Here is a 6,702-nt window from a genome sequence, read left to right as displayed (position 1 = left end):
CACTGAGCGTCAAAGGAAGTCATTCCTACCTGTAGCCATCAAACTTAACAACTCTCCCTCGGAGTGTCAGACATCCTGTGCCAATAGGCTGCTCCTGGATTTAATTCCACATGGCATGATTATCTTATTATTTATTTATCTATGGTTTTATAATGTTATATTTCTTCACTATTCCTGGTTGGTGCCGTTGTAACAGAACCCAATTTCCCTCGGGATCAATAAAGTACCTCTGTCTGTCTGTCTATAAGAACGGAAAATCAGTCCTTTTCAGATCTAAATACCGAATTAAAAATCTAATTAAACAAGATTCGAGATCGAATAAAGGAAAAATGCCATAATATTAAATACCTGAACCGATTGGACCAGTGGGAGGTGCGGACTCTGTTGTGAAAAGAATTTTTGAACAAACATTAACAAATTCGTCTTCTTAAGATTTTCTTTCTCAATTGTTTATGATTACGATGTTTACAAATCAGTTGAATATAACATGGAAATTGTCCAAGGACACCTACCTGAACAAACAACAAAGACATCTTCCTTATGATCACAGTCATGCTGACCGAGTGGAGAGGAAGGACAACTGGACAGGAAAGATTCACTTCCTTTGCATTTCACTTCGTCCAACCAAAGATCGCCGACGTCCTGGATAATTTTATCCGGCACTCCAGTCAAAAGGGCAGAGCCACAGCCCAACTGCCTGCACGCCACATTGGCATCGGCCAGATCCCAGGAATCATCACATATCGTGCCCCAGATATTATTGAACTTTATCTCCAACCTTCCAGAGCAATTGGTTTTGCCGCCAGAAACGCGCAACGTTGGTTCTAATGCAGGAGAAAACACTGATGTTGCATTAATCATAACTTCGAAATGGAATTTAAAATGATATTGCAACTTGTAGTTTAGATTACCTGCTGCATAAACAGGTTGAGATATATTGCGTGCTTCGCAAACCTTTACACTGGACCGGTCCGGTTTTTTGGCCTCTGATGAGAAGAGAAAAATTTTGTCTATTTATTTTTAGCAACGATGTTTAGAATACAAATCGCCATATAATGTGTTCCATCTTTTACCTTTACATTCAACACCTGCATGTGAGTTATATTGACAGTCGTGTTTCCCCCAAGGTTTTGCATGACACTGCCAAAGAGTCGACTCGTACGAGAGACATTTTATTCCATCCAGCCATATTGGATCAGATCCTTTTTCGTATTTCTGGGAGTAATAGTCGATAGATTCCAAGGTTCCGCAGTTCATTTGCTTGCAGATCACATTCGCAGCTTCACTATCCAGTTCTTCGGAACAAACTGTTCCCCATCTCCCATGGTACCGCACTTCCACTCTCCCTTCGCAGCTGTGTTTTCCTTTCACAAGGCGCATCTCTTTGTGTTCTGAGAACAAAGTAGTTAATGCAAACGTACGGTAGAAATAATATTTTCGTACGGTAGAAAACTTAACTTGTTTTTATAAATAAAAAAGGCACGAGATAGATATTTGCGATACCTCAAAACAACTGAAATCGCTAGATACACTCATAAGGGAACGTAACGTGTGGACAGGTAAGGAAATCAGGGAACAACAGACTACAGGGTGTTAAGAAAGAAGTTGAGAAGCAGGACCTGAAAGGTAGTAATCTCGGGATTACTGTCTGTGCCACGTGACATTGAGAATATGAATACAATGAGTTGGAGGACAAATGCGTGGCTGAGGGTTTGGAGCAGGGGGCAGGGATTGTGATTTCTAGTTCATTGGGACCTCTTTTCGGACAGGTATGACCTGTAACAAACAGGACGGGTTGCCCCTAAATCCAAGGAGGACCAATAACCTGGCGGGGAGGTTTGCTAAGGCTTTAGGGGAAAGTTCAAACTAGAAGTGCTAGGGTGAGGGGAACCGAAATGAAGAGACTGAGTAAGAGGAGGTTAGCTCACGAATAGAGAAAGCTTGTAGACAGTGCAAGAGGGAGGATAGGCAGGTGATAGAGAAGGAACGCGCTCAGATCGAAGGTTTGAGATGCGTCTATTTTAACGCAAAGAGTGTTGTGAACAATGCGATGAGCTTAGAGCGTGGATCAGTACTTGGAGATATGATGTGGTGTTAATTACAGAGACTTGGATGGCTCAAGGACAGTAATGGGTACTTCAAGTATCAGGTTTAGATGTTACAGAAAGGACAGGGAGGGAGGCAAAAGAGGTGGGGGCGTGGCACTGTTGGTCAGTTCAGTGCCTCGGTTGCAGAAAAGATGGACACCCTGGAGGGATAGTCTATGGAGTCTCTGTGGGTGGAGGTTAGGAACGGGAAGTGTAAAATAACTTTACTGGGTGTTTCTTATAGGCCGCCCAATAGTGACAGGAGCATCGTGGATCAGATAGAGAAACAGATCCTGAAAAGGTGTAATAATATCAGAACTGATGTGATGGGAGATTTTAAGTTCCCAGAAATCGATTGGCATCTCCCTGGAGCAAGGGGTTTAGATAGGTTGGAGTTTGTTAGGTGTATTCAAGAAAGTTTATTGACACAAGATGTAGAAATTCCTACAAGAGGAGAGGCTGTACTTGATTTGGTATTGGGAAAAGAATCTGCTCAGGTGTTAGATCTCTCAGTGGAAGAGCATTTTAGAGATAGTGATCATAATTCTGTCTCCTTTACAATAGCATTGGAGTGAGATAGGAACAGATAAGTTGGGAAAAATGTTTAATTGGAGTTAGGAGAATTACGAGACTATCAAGGAGGAAATTGGTAGCTTAAATTGGAAACAGATATTCTCAAGGAAAAGAATTGAAGAAATGTGGCAAACGTTCAGGGGATACTTGTGTCGAGTTCTGCACAGGTACGTTCCAATGAGACAGGGAAGTTATGGTAGGGTACAGGAACCGTGGTGTACAAAGGTTAAAATAAATCTAGACAAGAAGAAAAGAAAAGCTTACAAAAGTTTCAGAGAGCTAGGTAATGTTAGTGATCTAGAAGATCTCTAACATTACAAGCCAGTTCTCGATCCACAAAGCAATGTCACTTTGGAACCCATGCCTCCTAACATAAGGCTAATAGGAAGGATCTTAAGAAGAAAATTAGGAGAGCCAGAAGGGGCCATGAGAAGACCTGGATGGGCAGTATTATGGAAAATCCCAAAGCATTCTACCAGTGTGTGAAGAGCAAGAGGATAAGACGTGAAAGAATAGGACCTATAAAGTGTGACTGTGGGGAAGTATGTATGGAACCGGAAGATATAGCAGAGGTACTTAATGAATACTTTACTTCAGTTTTCACAAAGGAAAAGGATCTTGGTGATTGTAGTGATGACTTGCAGGAGACTGAAAAGCTTGAGCATGCTGATATTAAGAAAGACGATGTGCTGGAGCTTTCGGAAAGCTTCAAGTTTGATCATTCACCGGGACCGTACGTGATTTACCCCAGGCTTCTGTGGGAAGCGAGGGAGGATATTTCAGAGCCTCTGGCAGTTATCATTGTATCACCAATGAGGAGGGGAGAGGTTGCGGAGGATTGGGAACTGCAGATATTGTCCCTTGATACAAGAATGGCAGTAGGGATAGCCCAGGAAACTATAGGCCAGTCAGTCTTATTTCAGTATTTGGTAATCTGATGGAGAATATTCTGAGAGGCAGGATTTATGAACATGTCGTTAGGCGTAATATGATTGGGGATTGTCAAAAGCAGCTAGTGCCTTACGAGACTGGTTGAATCTTTTGAGGGTTTGACTAAACACATCGATGAAGTTAGAGCCGTACATGCAGTGTATATGGATTTAAGTAAGCCATTTAGTAAGGTACCTTAGTCAAGGTTTATTGAAAAAGTAAGAAGGCATGGGATCCAAGGGGACATTGTTTTGTGGATCTAGAACTAGCTTGCCCTCTGAAGACAAACTGTGGTTGTACACGGGTCATATACTGCATGGAGGACGGTGACCAATGCTGTGCCTCAGGGATCTGCTCTGGGACCCCTACTCTTTGTGGTCTTAATAAATGACCTGGATGAGTAAGTGCTGGGTTCTCTTAGTAAATTTGCAGATGACACAAATGTTGGGGTTGTTATGGGGATGTTATGGATGGCTTTGTGGAGGGCTGTCAGAGAATCCAACGGGACATTGATAGGACGCAAAGCAGGGCTGAGAAGTGACAGATGGAGTTCAGTCCGGATAAGTGTGAGGTGGTTCATTTCGGTAGGTCAAATATGATGGCAGAATATAGTATCAATGGTAAGACTCTCGGTAGTATGGAGGATCAGAGGGATTCTGGGGTCCGACTCCATAGGACACTCAAAACTGTTACGCAGCTCTATGATTAAGAAGGCATACGGTGCATTGGCTTTCATCAATCGTGGGATTAAATTTAAGAGTCGAGAGGCAATGTTACACCTATATAGGACACTAGTCAGACCCCACTTGGAGTGCTGTGCTCAATTCTGGTCGCAGCACCACAGGAAGGACGTGGAAATCATAGAAAGGCTGCTGTGGAGATTGACAAGTATGTTGCCTTGATTGGGGAGCATGCCTTATGAGAATAGATTGACTGAACGCCTTTTCTCTTTGTAGCGACAGAGGATGAGAGGTGACCTGACAGAGGTACAGTGTATAAGATGATGAGAGGGATTGATCGTCTGGATCGTCAAATGCTTTTTCCCAGGTCTGAAATGGCTACTTGCAGAGGGCCCTGTTTTACGTTGTTTGGAAGTAGATACAAAGGAGATATCAGGGGTAAGTTTTTTTTTTACGCAGGGTGGTGAGTGTGTAGAATGGGCTGCCGGCGGAAGTGGTGGAGAGGAAAGGACTGAATATTTTAAGAGACTCCTGTATGGTCACACAGAGCCTAGAAAATTAGAGAGCTATGGGTAAATCCTCGGCAGTTCTACGGTAGTGACATATTCGGCACAGCGTTGTGGGCCGAATTGTGCTGCAGCTAGTCCATGTTGCTAACAAAAATATATAATCTAGTTAATTAAGGAATTTGGAGGATCGGAACCGTGGCACTGGTACTACACTTCTGCTGGTCTTCAGGCAAGTTCAGGCACTAAATCTGAGAATGTTTTGTTTGAAAATGGGGAAGAGGTTTTTGTTTATTTTTCCCCTGCTCAGGTATGATAGCGAGAATAAGCGGAGCTGCAAGAAATAAATAGTCGGAAATAAACGGTAAAGGTCCATGCAAAATGTCACAATCAGTGAAAACTTTCAGCCTTTGGAAATAACTTCTCCTTCAGTGTCCATTCTGCTGACAGCACCCATTAGATAATAGGGCGCTTCCTGATGCAATTGCTTGAGAAGCGACCTTGTTGTCTTCTCTATAACCAGTACTCAGTCTTTGCAGTTTACGCAAAGATTATCTTTCACTCTTTCGATTCTAACATCTTGCATGTACTATTGGCGTCGTTAACAATTTTGTCTCCTCTTCACAGCATGATCAGTCTGTTCAACATCTGCGAGCAAATGTGCTGTTCTGGTCCCCCTAATAATCAAAATGGCTGTTCCGCATCAACTTATTTTTTATACCCACTCGCCTCTTACTGCAACAGTATTGTCTGTGTTTTAGTGGCGGACGCGTGGAATTCAGTGCCAGTGTCGGTGGTCGAGATAGGTACATGGAGCTTAGAAAAATATAGGCTATTTGGTAGGGATATTGTTGGCAGTTTCCTGAGTAGTTTACATGGTCGGCGCAACAGTGTGGGCCGAAAGGCCTGTAAAGTGCTATTGATTTCATGGACTGTTTGAACTGCTTCCGTCTGGTAGGCGCTTCAGATCCCTCCAGACTAAGACTAATAGGCACTGGAGAAGTTTTTTCCCTACTGCGGTCACTTTGCAGAACAGTTAACTGCCGGTTAACTGCCGGCTAACTATTACTTGGATTGCACTACTTGTATGTATAATCTATATTTTCATTTTTTATTTATCATTATTATTGTTATGAGCAGAGAGGCAACATCTGCCGGAAGTAATTGCCTTGTATGTGCACAAGGTACTTGGCGATTAGAGTCTGATTCTGATTCTGAGATTTCTATGTTTCTGTGTTTACGTTTCAATGACCCGAATGTGTGCTATAAATCGTTTAACACGTCTCCAAAGTGAAGACTCCAATACCACATTGCAGAAAATCGGCATAGTGTAATTACGCTTACCGGAACACTCCACTGTCACATCTTCTTTATGGCTGCAGTCATGATCGCCCCACAGCGCCGAAGGACATGTCCAGAGATACTTCTCATTACCCGAACATCTCACTTCATCCAACCAAATTTCTCCAGTGCTTCGTCCACAGTTCGGAGTTTTTTTTTTCTCCAAAGCATAACCACACCTTAGTTGCCTACATACCACGTTAGCATTAACCAGATCCCAGGAGTCATCACAGACTGTTCCCCAGGATCCATTGTAATAAACCTCCAGTCTTCCAGCACATGCATCTTCACTTCCGAATAGCCTTAACTGCATGTGGTCTGTTGAACAGAAACATACAAGGTTACTCATTGCATTACAAATTGAGCTCATCACCTCGTTTTCATTTATGAAACTTCTTCTGATATTAAGGTTTGAAAATAATTGTGCAATCATTTCACAGCATGTTGGAAATTGAAGTTGCTGAAGTATAAATTCAAAACCAAAAGTTTGTAAGAATTTAGTAAGGCTGCAGCGCGGATTTGATCGTTCGACTGAACTGCGCGCACAGTCACTGGTTTATGTCTGAACCAGGTTATGGCACTTCA

At 42.6% G+C, this 6,702-nt stretch overlaps 1 long non-coding RNA gene across 1 annotated transcript; it reads right to left on the bottom strand.

Annotated features, from left to right (window-relative positions):
• Positions 1 to 911: 911 nt before the first annotated feature.
• LOC132392560 (uncharacterized) lies at positions 912 to 6,300 on the bottom strand. The gene is made up of 3 exons (XR_009511584.1): positions 6,121 to 6,300; positions 1,074 to 1,391; positions 912 to 986 (listed from the first exon to the last, which is right to left on the bottom strand). It is a non-coding gene; the product is annotated as an uncharacterized LOC132392560 (long non-coding RNA).
• Positions 6,301 to 6,702: the final 402 nt, after the last annotated feature.

Source organism: Hypanus sabinus, chromosome 1 (assembly GCF_030144855.1).
Source record: "Hypanus sabinus isolate sHypSab1 chromosome 1, sHypSab1.hap1, whole genome shotgun sequence".
NCBI classification, from domain to species: Eukaryota; Metazoa; Chordata; class Chondrichthyes; order Myliobatiformes; family Dasyatidae; genus Hypanus; species Hypanus sabinus.
Note: the sequence above shows the minus strand (reverse complement) of the source record. Positions and strands in the feature narration are given on the sequence as shown.